Source organism: Lupinus angustifolius, chromosome LG06, assembly GCF_001865875.1.
Source record: "Lupinus angustifolius cultivar Tanjil chromosome LG06, LupAngTanjil_v1.0, whole genome shotgun sequence".
NCBI lineage: Eukaryota > Viridiplantae > Streptophyta > Magnoliopsida > Fabales > Fabaceae > Lupinus > Lupinus angustifolius.
In genome coordinates, this window is record NC_032014.1 from 17,068,654 (window position 1) to 17,084,857 (window position 16,204).

Below are 16,204 nucleotides of genomic sequence, written 5' to 3' on the forward strand. Positions count from 1 at the left end.
TTTGTTTCTAACAACTAACTATTTATCACTTTTGTACATTAGAATACCATTAAAATGGTGTTGGAATTTATTCCACAAAACCGAGATGGTATTCAAAGGTACTTAATAATTATGTAATAGGGGATTGCTTTGATACCTTTGTACTAGCGTTAGAATTTATTCTAACAAAGCCGAGGTGGGGCAAAGAAGGAATAACTTATTCACATGATTATTAAGAAGTAAGTTGTAACTGGAATATTCTTGAAACCGTTATACCAGCGTTGGAATCTATTTCAACAAAGCCGAGATGGCGAACAAAGAATAAAACCGATTTCACATACTTAATCAAATAAAAAGAGAACACCAAAGAGGAAAATAATCTTTCAACAAATTGGCGTCGTTGTCGGGGACAATTTGTAGATGGGGAAAACCTCAAAATAATCTTTCAACAAATTGGCGCCACTGTCGGGGATAATTTTTAGAAGGGGAAAAACTCAAAATAATCTTTCAACAACAACTTATCATAATTCTGTGAGTGCAATGTGTTTAATAAAGTAGCCATCTGTCCTATCTGAGTGGTCAAATTCTGAATGGAGGACTCTTGTCTCTGAATGGAAGCTCTAACTCTTGCTGAAATTGTATATTCTACAATGTTATCTACCTCACCAATTCTTCTAATTAAGGTTCACTAGATGCAGGGGCATGATTAGTAACCACTTGTTCCTGCCTCTGTTGTTGGATTGGAGGAAGCACAAATGGTCTATTTTGTGCATTAATATTATTCTAAAATGGTGGCCCTGGATGAGGTCGTGAAGGATCAGACCATCTAAGATTTGGATGATTCCTCCAACTAGGGTTGTATCTGCTGGATGAAGGATCATAATTCTGTTGTTGTTGTTGATGTTGAGGTTTGTTGTTGTAAATATTTGAAGCATAAGCATCAAGATGCTCACCAGTTTTGGGATCCAAAAGAGAAGGGCAACCATCAGCATAATGGTCAGTTGCGGTGCAAATGCCACAAACTCATGCTGCAAGTGGGAGATTTCTGCTGATTCATGGCAAGTTAAGTGACCAAGGTAGCAAATGAGTCAATTTTTTTCTCAAGTTTATCTTGCCTCACCAAATTTGTCCCAACCTCATGGACACCTCTGACCAGTATAGCATCACTACTTCTTGCACTGAATTTTTGAGAGTTGGAAGACATCTTCTCCATCAAACCTCTAGCCTCTAAAGGAGTCATATCTCCAAGTGTACCACCACTAGCAGCATCAATGATATTTCTCTCCATGTTGTTCAGAGATTTGATGATGAGGGCAGCTTGCACATAACCTCCTGAATCTCTCCCAGTATTCATATAAACCTTCTACATGTAGTTTTCTGATTCCAAAAATGTCTTTTCTGATTGCAGTGGTCCTGGAGGCAGGAAAGAATTTTTCAAGGAAGATTCTATTCAGTTCATCCTAACTAGTAATAGAACCAGAGGCCAAGTAATACAACCAATCATTTGAAGCGCCCTCAAGTGGATGTGGGAATGCCTTCAAACATATTTGATCTTCTTGGACATCACGAGGCTTCATGGTGGAACATACAATGTTGAACTCCTTAAGATGCTTATGAGGACATTCACCTACAAGTCCATGAAACTTAGGCAACAAATGGATTAGTCTACTTTTGAACATATATGGCACATCCTCATTGGGATATTGGATACACAAACTTTCGTATGTGAAATCAGGTGCAACCAGCTCCCTTAATGTCCTCTCACGTGGGATTTGAGGTGGTTCAGTCATATTTTTAGAGTATGCAACAAAATGCACAGAAATAGCAGAATGCACAAAAACACCAAAATCAGTATCACTATCAGGTAGATTAACACTAAGATGAAAAGACTCACTATCTAAATTTAAATTCCTAACTTGTCTAACCAAACTATGAAATGTTCTATCAATTTCAGGATTTATTGGATGCAAAGAGTCGAGATTTCCCCTAGTCATGCACTAAATGCAATGGTAAGAACCATGTAGGTCAGTAAGTGAAATACATGTTAAATTTTAGTGATCAACCAAAACTTTGTTTCAATAAAATCCTAATACCATAGGAAACATTCACAAAAAGATTCAGGGCAAAAATCAAAGCCTAACTAATTTAAATAAATGCAACAAAATCAAAATAATTGGAAAATAGAACTTGTAAAATAAAAAAGAAATAGTAAAACGACTCTTTTCGGATTTTCAGGGTGGGTTCTACAGACGCAGTGTGTAGAGAAAGAATCATTGGATTTTTATACCCCAAATGCATATATAATATGTCCAATTCTGATTAACAGTTCCAAAGTTATGCCCAAAATAGAATATCAATAGTAAAACTAGTCACTACTTGTTTGTATCTCACAACCAGCGACAAGGTGACTAACTATGGTGCATCGAGCATTCAATATGTGATGAAAGAAGTGTGGAAACGAAGTTTCATGTAAAAATCTCAACCACAACTATATTAACCAACATACATCTGAATCAACTAACACACAAATGGCTAAACAAGACAAACAACAGTGAATAGAACATGCAGCTTTTGAAACCCAAACAGAATGGTTATTGTAAGACACACACTAAACTATACTAAGAACCTTTGACAAGAACCGAATATCCCTGATAGTGGCGCCAAACTTGATCGAGACCGTACCTGATACAAATAATATAATAATTAAAAATTGTAGTACTAGGAAGTGACTCCTAGGTCATTTCCCAAGGATTATCTCTCAAGCAAAGCTTCAAACACCTTATACTCACACACACAAGGGGGTTTTTGTTGTTGGATAGCATGAATATAAATCAAATTCAGAAACAGTAGTTAAGTAGTGCAATAAAACGGCTAAATCCCTTTGGTTCATTTGTTCACAACTCAGTCTTCGGTTTCAAAAGATTATTCTCAAATTCTAACCATTAACTTCCGAATTTGTTGAGAATCAATTAATTAAGCGATAATCAATTCAAAGTTCCAAAACATAAGCCTCTAACTAAGCGAAATTAGCATAAGTATGAAGCGATTAACAAATTCACATGAACTAAACATTCATGCACTAGAGGCCGAATTTATTGAGAATCAATTAACTAAGCGATAATCAATTCAAAGTTCCAGAACCTAAACCTCTAACTAGGCGAAATCAGTATAAGCATAAAACAATTAATAAACTCACACGAACTAAGCATGCATGCACAAGAGAGAGTAAATCAACTAAGCGAAGATAAACTCATAAACTAGTTTCTAACATAGAAGAAATCAACAAAAAGAAACCGAAAATGCCTTAATAACAAAACCTCAAGAGTTGTGATACATTACCAAAGGAATTTAGTCTACAAGTTTAGTCTTCCATTAAGTGGAAGAAACAAACCGAAAATGAAGAAGATGAATGAAAACCGAAATGAAGGCACAAAACGAAACCCTAGCAGATCCAAAGAGGGAAAACATAATTCTCAAATGTGTCAAAGTGAGGGAAAATTGAAGTGTGTGTGTTTGGAGTGGGGAATCTGAATTTAACCCCTCCAACACACATAAAACCGAATTGGGCCTAGACAATGGGTCCAAAGCTAAATTACAAAAGAAAACTCCTAAAATAAAAATACAATCTTCACTTCAACACATATCCTCCACTTATGTAATGTCGAAAATGTCCTTAGTGCCAAATATGATCTAAAAATGATAATAGATTTAATCAGGCCAAATAATCCCAAATTAACTCATTTTAGGAATATTAGTCCAATAAGGTCTAAATGCTAAACCATATGAAACAAAGTCAATTAGGCATCAAGAATCATCAATCATGATAAATTAAAGCTATGAATGGTGTGTAATATATTTCTCATCACGCGGCTATTGCAAAAATTGAGAACCGCTTTTATAACGGTATGAAATGACAAATATATCGTAAGCACATCATCATTAGAGAGTTACTTTTTACAAGAGCTTTTAGAGTGGATCATATACGCACTAAGAATAACTTATCACATCCTTTTACGAAAGGACTAGCTAGAAAGAAAGTGCATAATGCTTCTATGAGTATGAGACTATTTCCCTTAGAACGAGGATCACTCATGATGGTAACCCGACCTAACTGACTAGAGATCCCAAGAAATAGGTTCAATGGGTAATAACAAGTTGTGAAGTGATATGATAATGAACATGCTATAAAATTATGAGAAGCATGATTCATGTAGGATATGTAAGGATGAGTTGAACTCTTAATGAAATCTATACTCCAATTGGAGTGGAGTATCTATGCTATAGCAATACTCTTGATATACTCACCTATGTGAATGTGGAAGTGGAGGTCGCTTCCTATGAAATCTTGGGCCATAAATTTCTAAAGCGTTCACTATACTGGTATAGATGGGCATGGCCTTTAATGCACGAGAATACACATTTGAAAAATGTTGTGTAAGGTTTGATGCTGGAGATAGAGTTCAAGACTACGAGTCATTCTGGAAAAAACTAGATCTTATTCACTATGCAAAGGTTCAAGTCGCATGACACCTTTGTTTATGCACAATCTTATTGAAGTCACATAAATTCTCGGAAATTGTTTTTTAATTTCAAGTGGGGGATCGTTGGAACTTGGTTTATTGAAAGCCATTAGTGGGAACTTTTGGGTGTGAAATCTAAAAAACTCCCAAGTCCCACATAGAAGAGTTTTAAAAAAACAAATGTCAAGTCCCACATTGGAGAGGTTTTCTCCCCTCATTATAACTCGCCCCAAGTTGAATGTGCTTTTATTCAAATAAAAAATTCTCCCTCATATTTTCTGCCGATGCATTTCCAACAAACATCTCCCCCTTTTTTCCGTGGCACTAAGAATTGGTACAGACAACCAAATTGTGGGAATTCCGAAAGCTGACACTGGTAGTCAGTATTGAGAGAAAATAATTGGCAAGAGTAGGCATATTATTGGTATTTCAAGAATTGACACCGATAGTCAGATTGTGGGAAAAGAATTGGCACGAGTAGCCACATTGTGGGTATTTCGAGAATTGGCGCTAGTAGCCATATTGTGGTGGGTTTATTCGAGATTGGTTTTTACAATGCAGTAAGAATTCAATAACAAAGATATGGGTTGTTTTATCCTGGGAACGGCTGGTTGATAGTCTGCTTGCACATTGTGGATAGTGCCATGAAATGTCTTAAAAAGAGCGACCTAGTCGTGACTTAGTCAGTACGTATTATTTCGTGCTATTTAGAATTTTTGCAAGCTATAGTAACAACAATTGATTCATGCATCTTCTCCACAAAGTTACCTTTAACATGTACATCTTTATGCTTAAAAATTGAAATGTTAGGCGTATCCAATAAATCAAGCGGGGTTAGTGGATTAAAACCATACACAATCTCAATAGGTGAACAATTTGTAATACCTTGTATTTCTCGCTTGTTAGCACATTCTACAAGTGGGAGACATTCTTCTCAAGACTTATGATTTTTCTTTAGAAACACGATGCTAGAATAGCAAAACAACAGCGCTTAAAGTTGTTATTCAACAGTGTATTTTGTGCGCTGTCTATGTGAGCGCAATATAATATAAGGTTAGATTCAACAACGCTTTTGAAGCACTATAGAAAATAGACATTTAACAGTTCTCATTGAAGAGATCACTATTAATTGTCTATTTTTAAAATAAGACAATATCTCTCTTAAACATTATATCAAACACATGACAAACATATTCAACTCCATCATATTTATAGTAGAAACATCATTCTGAAAACTCAATTCATAAATCCTTGCATGAACTTGTCTCACTTAGTTCAAATTCATTAATCTAGAAGATTATATGCACAAATGAAAGAGACGAATGTGGTGAAGATGTAGACGACTAACCCATGCCTTTCTTGCCTCCCTTACCTGAAGAAGAAGAAAAGTATTTCCTGTCAACGATAAAAAGACATAGTTCAGAATCAAAATAATAAGAATCAAATTAAAATTTACACATAAAATAAGGATGAAAAAAATAATAACCAAATACAAAAAAATACATATGAAGATTGCAAGTTTGGTAAATCACCAACTGCTCCAGCTAGATTCAATCTTGATAGATTCCTATATTATAAAATAAGAAGTTAACAGATGTAAATGCAAGCAGCAAGAGTGAATAAAAAAAGAGGTAAAATAAGACAATGATTCACCTTATGCTTGAAGAGAGAAACCAAAAAATGATAACTTGCTTGAGGAGAGAAACTAAAAACAAAAAGAAAAAGGTTAACCCATAGAGAAGAAGAAGAGTAAGAGGAATAAAACACTGAATCATATGTGTATTATTGTTTTGAAGTTTTATTTTTAAATCTGCAAAAGTTCGCTCTCATTAAAACAAGTGTTATTTGAATGTATGACTTTTAACAGTGCTCACTGAAGCATGTGATGTTAAATAGGTGACTTTTAACAACACTCACTAAAGCAAGCGTTGTTGAACGTGTGAATGTATGACGTTTAACAACACTCAGTGAAGCAAGCATTGTTGAACGTTTGAATGTATGACTTTTAACAGCGCTCACTGAAGCAAGTGCTGTTGAATGTATGATTTTTAACATCGCTCATTAAAGCAAGGATGGTTAAATGTGTGGAACACCATTTTGAAGTGTTGGTGCTAATTAGGGGTGACGAAGTTATCCATTATCCAAAATCTATCCAAATTAAATCCATCTAAATCCATCCGTTAGAACTAATGGACTTAAGTGGATATAATCCAATGCATATCCATTTGGATGGATACCCAATCCATCCAAAATAAACAAATTTTTTTCCCAATTAATTCAATATTAATATAAAAAATTTCTCTCACCTTTCCACACACATTACAAAAGTTAAAAATTGCAATTACGATTTTAAAAAGTGCTTATCAAAAAAGTGTAAATGATTTTGGCCTTAATGGTTTACCCCCAACATCTTAGGGTAAGAAAACATTTTCATAGAACCACACACCTTAATGCAAAGTATAAATATATCATTTTATTTATTTATTAATGTTATAATATAATAACAAAATGAAATATTTCAGGAAAATGGATTGTTGCCAATAAAACTTGCGGAAGTCCCAAATATTTCAGGAAGATTTTTGCCAATAAGAGTGATTATAAAAAAACTTCACAAAATCATCTTTTTAAAAGTGCTTATAAAAACCATTTTTTAAAAGTGTTTGTTAAAAAATTATTTTTTGAAAAAATTACTTTTTAAAAGTGTTTTTATTTAAAAAAAAACACTTTTTTAAAATATTTTTTTAGATTAATATTTAAAAATACTTTATTAAATAATAATTTTTAAAAGAATTGTTTTCTTCAAATAATGCTGTATTACAAATGTTTTGTTCAAATTAAAAAATGGGTTGGATATCCATTCATCCAGTCCATTAAAATTGATACACAGATAGAATGGATGGATTGGAATTCATTGGCTATGAATTAATTGGATAATTTAAAAATGTGATTTATGGATTTATATGTATTGATTAATAGTTTTCCATTCATCCATCCATTAGGATCCAAACCTAAATACATCCAAACCTATCCAATTGCCACCCTAGTACTAATAGTGCTGAGTTATATAATATTTTATTGTTGTTGTTTTGCCCAATATGTTTGTTCTATATATTGATTTTCTAGTGAAGCAACAACCGTGATGTGTTTCTTTGGAGAAATAAGAAGATATCAGTAGTTGTGCTTGGAGGCTTTTTCCGTGCTGGGAGAAATTGCATTAGGAAGGGATCTCAAGAAGTTTCTCTCAATATGTTGATTTCCTTTTAGCATGCTTTGTTTTGTAGCCATTTGTTTAGTGTCACTTTTTATAGCACTCACTAAAGCAAACAATGTTGAACGTGTGAATGTATGACTTTGAACATCGCTCGCTGAAGCAAACACTGTTAAATATGTGACTTTGTAACAACCCTTATTGAAGCGAGCGCTATTAAATGTGTGAATGTATGAATTTTACTATAGCAAAAACTATTGAATGCGTGACTTTTAACAATGCTCATTGAAGCAAGTGTTGTTGAATGTATGACATTTAACATCGCTTACTTTACCGAGCACTGTTGATTCTCTTTCGTTATATACTTAACAGCGTTCAACATATAAGCGTTGTTAAATGGACATTGTTAAATATCAATTATGGCTTAGAGAAATGTCCTAAGTAAGGCCCCTAATGTCCAATTAACTACCTTGTTTTTCTCATCAAATTTTCAGTGGAACATAATGAAAAATAACAATTTTTTTCCCGATCTTACGCCACAAGGTCCTCCAAAAATGACTATGAAACTTGGTGTCTTTATCAAGTGTAATACTATTTTATAGGCCATAAAGTCTTACAATGCCTATGAAGAACAATCCCGCTATGAGGGATGCATCCTCAACCTTCTCGCAAGGTATGAAATTTCCATCTTTGAAAACCTAAAACAACAACAAAGATAGAATGATTGCCATTCTTTGTCCTAGACAACCCAAAAACAAAGTTTGCATGTATGTCAATTCAACGAGATTCAGTGACAGACAATGAGGTATATAATACATAAGGAGTCACTTTTGACTTTGCCTTCTTACGAAAAATGCATTACTCACAAATTTTATGGATATAGAAATACTCATTCAATATGTATAATGTTTTGCTCGCCCCAAAGTGTCCCGTCAACCCTCCCTCATGTCCTTTTCTTATAAGAAGCCGCCCATTTGAACACTTAGGTACATATAACCTTTTATCCTTAAATAGAAACCCGTTATACATATAGTATCCATTGATTAAAATCCCATATCCTTTCAAGTACTTAAGGGATCCATGGTTGATACGGATAAAAAATTCCTTGAGCAACAAGTAGTTTGCCAAGATTTTAAAGCCCTATCCAAATTATCCAACTGGTTGTCATAGATGGGGTAACTCCTTCAAATTTTCGATAAAAGAACTCCAACATTTAATGCATCACATTCAATTCCAAAAGGTTTAGCAAAATTTGGAAAGAATGAGCGCATTAGGGACTTCATATTAAAAGGTATTGAAATCTTTTTCTTTTTTCCCCTCCCATTCACAACGCTCATTTTTATTTAAGTATTTCATTAAAAGGTACCGCCAAAGCACTAAAATTCTTAACAAAATTACTGTTGAAGCTTACTAAACCATGAAAATTCCTTACCTCACTCACATTTTTAGTTGTGGGGCCAATCCTACATGACCTTCACCTTGTCCTCATCAACCCATACAATTTGATACTCACTACAAAACCTAGAAAAACTACATTATTCACAGAGAAAATGTATTTTTCAAAATTTGCTACAATATCTCTTCCCTAAGAAAATACAATACAACTTTCAGATGTTCAACATACAGTCCTAAGCTATTGATGTAAATCAGAATGTCATCAAAGTACACCACAACAAATTTCCCAATAACATCTCTCAAAACATGATTTATTAATCTTATTAATGACATATGCATATTAGTTAGTCCAAAAGACATACCACAAGCCCCATACAATCCATGTTTAATTTTAAAAGCGTTTTTCCATTCAATCATTTCCCTTATCCGAATATGAGGATACCCCTCCTTAAATCAACTTTAGAAACGTATTGGGCACTATTCAATTCATGAAGATGATCATTTAACTTTGGTATGGAATACTAATATTTGATGGTTTTGTTATTAATATTATTGTAGTCAATAAACATTCTTCACATACCATCTTTCTTTGGCACTAAGATCATAGGATCTGCACACATGCTCATGCTTTCTTTGGCACTGTATATGTGGCACTAAGATCATTTGACATAACGCTTGTTGGAGTGAACATTGTTGATTTTTCACTTTGAACATCGCTCACTTAAGTAAGTGTTTTAGAAAGTGGACATTCAATAACATTCACTCAAGAGAACTATATCAAATGTCTACTTTGAACGGTGTTTTTTCTAGTGAACGCTGTTAAATGTCTACTTCTAACATTGCTCACAAAAGATAGTGGTGTTAAATATTTATTTCAATAATATTCATTCAAGCGAGCACTATTAAATGTCTACTTTCTATAATGCTTGCTCCAACCATAGTTATAAAATTTTCATCTCCAAAATCAAACTTTTTCCACGAAAATAATGAACATGAGTTGTATAATAATATAAAAAGCCATAGTTTACACCTTTATAAAAACATATTTCGGAGTATCATATTACGTGGTGGTTGATCCCATTCCCCGCAGAATCAAGCTACATCACCGTTATAAAAAATCTATATTGGTCACTAACATTATGATTTAGCTCTTAAAAATTAATATAAATTAAAGTAAAATAACATGGTGTCCCAAAATCAGAAAGAGACTTTAGACATTTGTGTTTAACACGTTGTACAATATCTCCACGAAATTCGTAAGGATACATAGAGGATAGTGAAGATTCATTGCATCAGCATCAATATAATATCCTTTGTTGTCTGAATCTCCATAGAAAGCACCATAACTTGTGACCACTCTATCGTAATAAGTGAAAACGGTTAGAATTTCTGAAAATTAGTAGGACATAAATATAATTCAATAATTGTGTTGTGGTCATTATTTAATTAGCCAAAATATAAAATGATCTTTAGTAATTAATTTGGTGGCTAAGGACATATGTGTCATGAAATATTATAAGTGCAGATACCTTCAGGCAACTTCTGATTTGATGAAGGGACTGAATCAGAAATATTGCAATTTAAGCAGTAACCACTTCGATTACTTTTATAGGTTATGGTCCCCATTTGTAGAGCAACAGGTTTTAGGTGTATGGTTGAGGAAAATAAAGGTGGATTAGAATAAAGTTATCCATAAGGTGACAACACACCATAAGGAAATTCTTCTCACCATAAGGTTCACACCTCTCACTTTGGCTTTGTATTCCCCTCTAGAGAAGCAAAAGGAAAACCATAAAGCGCTCTAAGATCTGTAAGATCACTTAAAGCTCATTAATCAAGGCTAAAACCACTAACAAAGGTTCTAAAAATGACTTTAAAAAAACCATGCAATAGATTACCAGAAACATTGTAACAAGTTACTTGAAACTATGTAATATGTTTTCAAAAATTGTGTAATGGGTTATCACAAAGCATGTAATCAACTACCACGAGGCGTTAACCTATTACTCGTCGCTAGGAATACAATTTTTAAATTTGAAACCTGACTAATATGTTTTCAAATGTACATGTATGCTTCCAAACAATGCATACCTTCTAGTTTAGACTCTTGAACTCCTATATACTCTATGTATACCCTCCTAGGCCTTTGAAAGTGTACGATAACTTTCACATGTCATTATCCACTAGATTTTAGAATCTTAGATGAGAAATTGTATCCAATTTCATAAATTCTAAAACTAAGAGTCTTATGTGATATTGATATTAAAGTGTTCTTGAAAATGGTTCTTTTATCTTAGATTTAGTGAGTGATTGTATAAAAATGAAATAATGTGCTTATTTTGGGAAATAAAGTGTTTTAGTGAGAGTTTTGATGTGAGGTTTATATGAACACTTGATTACATAGTAAAACAATAAATCCTTAGAATATGAAAAAGAGGGATTGGACATAGCCTTCAATTGAAGAAATTGAGTCAGGATAAATCGCTTGTGTGAATTCTCTCTATCCTTAATCTTTATTTTTTCCACATGTTGTTCATCAATTTACGCTTATGTCTTAAAATTCTCTATTACTGTTTTTAAAAGGATAATATTATTGTAAACCTAGTTCACCCGTTATCTGGTGTTTAAAAAATTATGTAGATTCATCTACATTATATATCTCAACTTTGAGAAAATTGGAACACCAATAGATATATAATCAATTTCTAAACAACTTGGAGTATATAAATGAATACAAAACAACTTGGATTTTTCTAAAATTTGATATATGAGATCTATAGGTTGAAAATTTTAATCCAACAGTTGGTTTGATTAAATTTATTTTACATGAAAATTTATTAAAATTTGAAATAATTTAACTTGATAAATGAATTTTTTCAATTATCAATAGAAAAGTATTGTTGGGAGAAGTCCATGCTTAACTTGGTGTACCTATATAGATTAGTTATACTTCAAACAAGGTTGGCCATATGCATATATGTGGCAAGTGCGTGCGTCCTAGAGGACCCTAATTTTTTTATCTATACAAATAATTTTCATGTTCACGATTTTTATTAAAAATGCTCACTATTGAAGAAGAACCACATTTTTGCTTTAATTATTTATTACACTCCGCATATGAATTTATTCAAAATTTGTTAATTGTAGTGAGTATTGTGTTATATTATCATATTTGAGGTGAGTTAAAATTAGGATCCGCACTATGTTGACAAAATATGATATCATTCAAACTCTACTAAAAGGTTAACAAAAAATAAAAAATATTTTGCACTCAAATTTCCAACAAGAAACAATAACAAATGAGGAAGAAAAAACAATATTACACACAATCACACTTTTATGAGAAATTATATTACATAATTAAATTATTTTATAATTAATTAATAGGCATCTTTTGTCATCATTGTTTGCTTTCAACTTTCATTTTCAGTTAATTTTTGATACACAAATTCTAACATTTTCTTTTGATAAATAAAGCCCCTCAGTATTTCTCCACACGTGGCATATAAAATGTTAATGACCAACTATGCAAAAATTGCAAAACTAAAAAGCTCAGATGTTATTTATATGAGCATAGTAAAATGTAGTGTTAGATTCAATAATACTTTAAAGTTGTGCAAAAAGTGACGAATAAACAACACTTACTCTAGGAGGTAGTATAGCAAATCAATAATCATTTCTCAAACAAACATTGTTGATTGTGTTACATTCAATAATGTTTTCTTAAGCAGACAAACATTGTTAGATGTGTCAAATTTCCACATTTTACAATGGTTATTAGAGCTGTTGTTATTGATTCTCATAACCATATTACTATTATATAATAGTATTATTAATGCATTAGTTATTATATCAAGTAGTATCTCCATATATATCAAAACCATCCAACAAATTAGACAACTTTAAGCAAGGGAACAAATATCCATGTTATCCTAGTGTGGAAACATTAAATTGAATAACTTGATACACCAAATAACTTACATAACCTTTTTCAAGTAATTAATGTAACAAGGTGTTTTTCAGAGCACGTTTAATTAAGTAATTAGTTATTAATGAATTGATTGTAGAAATTAATCAGTAATGTTTTAGGTTACACCTCAGTTGATTTTTTGTCTTGTATTATAATATTATTGTTTGCCCTATTTTTTCAAGATTTTTGGAGAATAAAAGTTTCCGAGACGATTTCGAGTCGTTTTATCGAGTTTTTGCCCATTTTTTGGGTTATGTAACTCGGAATCGAATTCCAATTTCGCTGTTGGCTTTGAAATATTATTTCTAGTCAAAATAGACATGAAGTTTGTCTGTAATTCATCTCTAGGTATTTTTCACCTCGAAATTCAAGTTTCGACGTTTCAGACAAAAAACCTAAATCGGTAAATTGTATATTTCCGGATGAAGTTACCCGGCAATAATCGGGAACGACTTCAATTGTGAAATCATGTCGCATCAATCAAGACGGAGTATTAATCACATCATGAGTCAATGGCTTGTCAAACAAGAAAAGTCAAAGCTTCCTTAATCCCCTAAATCACTCACCAAATCTCCTCACTCCACCACCATTAGACACATTACCTAAGCTAGCCTAAAGCTAGATTGCCTTTCATTAATTTTCAGATTTGAGAGAGGGTGAGGCTCTCCTATAAATACCTCACCTCATCCTCTCATTTTTACACTAATTCTCCTAAAGAAAGTTAAGGTATTCTTTCTCTTTTTCTCTTCTCCATTTTTATACATATACATCATGAGAAAATCATGATCTCTTAGCATATTATTCATGGATTTGAGTTTATGTTTTTTTCTTTAAATATTTTGTAAGTCATGACTAAAGGGGATGATAATGAAATCATATGAATGTTTGTGTAGTTTTTGACTTATGTAAAACTTAAAATTTCTTCGTTCTTCTTAGATGGAAAAACTATTATTTGAATGTGTTTAAAGGTGATGATTTGAATATCAAAGGAACCTTTATTGTGTTTAAGAAAATTTTATGTCTATTATTGAAAGTTCAAAATGTTTGAGTTTTTGTTGAAAACTTTTCATTATTAAAATGTATTATGTTAAAAGGTTGTTTAGCATATGTAATTCTTAGATTTCTTAGTTAAAGTAACGATTTGGGATAAAAGATAATTTATTAAAGTCTTGACTTCATAAACTTAAAGTGTTATGAAGTTTTGGATAGTAAAGTAGTAAAAGTGTTAACTTATGATTTATAGTTCATGACTATGAAATTAACACCTATTAACCCTTGAGGTTATCCTAAAATTTGGAGGTGTTGAGATGATCATGAAATTAGTTGTGTTTTCTTTAGTAGCATACTTTAAATGAGGAGATTGACCTAAAAAGTCTTGACTTTATAAACCTAAAGTGTTATGAAGTCTTAGATAGAAAAATGATTTAAAAAAGTGTTGATCTTGGTTAAGTCAGCTTACTTTAAAGTGGTAAGATTGACTTAAAAAGTCTTGATTTAAAAGTATTGGTTTTGTTTAAGTTGGCTTACTTTAAAATGGTAAGTTTAGCTTAATAAATTTACTTGAAAAGATTAATCTCAATAAAAATGTTTTACTTGCAAAAGATAAGTTTTAGCGAGACAACTCTCGTTTGAGTGAGAAGTGTCCAGAGAAAACGGGTTTTCTCGCTTGGACAAGACAAGTCTCGCCTGAGCTGAAATATGCACAAAGAAAACTGGTTGATTTCTTGTTTAAGTGAGACAACTCTCGCTTGAGCCACATGTGCCTTATAAAAATTGTGACTCTCTCACTTAAGCAAGACAGCTCTCGTTTGAGCGAGAGGGCTCCATACAAACAAGACTTCTTAAGTCGTCTGAACAATAACTCTCACATATGCGAGAGTCTAATGGTATTTTTGCCATCAAGAATTCATTCACTTCCAATCCTATTCAATAAAACATAAAACACATTTATTGGAGATAATCTTCTTTCAATAAGTAAATGTTGTAAAGATGAATAATTATATGAAATTATTGGAAATGATACAAAGAAGAGTTGCCATATCTAAATTAATGTATGTAAAGAATTGCATGGTTAAGGACGAGGCTCGCAGGTGTTATATTATGACCATGCAGTGAGATCGTCTGACCGTAAGAGACTTCGCTTGAGAGTCGTCCAGGGTGATTCAGCGATGGTTCATAGTGGTACTGGGAAGTATTATATGCCCATGCAGCAAGATCGTCTGACCGTAAGAGGCTTGGCTTTAGAGCCGTCCAAGGTGATTCAACGATGGTTCGCAGTGGTGCTGAGGTGTATTCTCTGTAGTTTAAATGTTAAGATCGAGTCCCACGAGAAGCATTGCCGATGAGAGATGTCTTAGGATGGGCAGATCATTATAAAAGATGGATTAGAAGATTTAATTTGATAACTTCAGTTAGTGTGCATATTCATTGTGAATAATGAAGTAGTGGAGAGGAAATTTACATGAGACGAACGAGCCCCGAGATGTTGAGAGGGACGACGATGGCGGTGATTTCTCAACAAAGTCTTGAGGGAGAGTCTAGGTGAGACGATTCCCATGTATTCCTGTATTAGATATTATGTTGGATCAGACAATGCTCACAACGCAAACTAGACGATCTCGGACAAACCCTCTTTCCAATCAGGATCGATGAGAGAGATGCCCATAAAGTTTTTATACGACATCGTCCTGAAATGGACAGTTCCGTTGGAACAGATTGATCATGTATATATCCTTGGGAGGAATAAGTTTTGTGCAATCAAATCGGCTTGTTGTGGGACTTGTACTCTCGGTTATTTCCGAATAGTTATTAGGAGGATAATGGTGTAAGGATGGTGGACATATGCATAGCATGCATACATGGTATTTATCAATATTGATTCTAAAATCATAAGTTTTATACTTCATTCATCATTAATACATGTGTATGATCATATGATATATTTGTACTGGTTCTTTGTCTTGGTGTGATATTCTGTGTAATTCCACGACGTCAATGATAAGTTTTTCATTAGATGTTTTACTCCCTCTCTTTCTTTCTGGTGTACTTGTATACATCCATGTTTAGATGGATAGATCGGTGATGATTAGGGGCTACCACTTTACCATGTCCTAGGAGGGGCGTGGAGCGTTA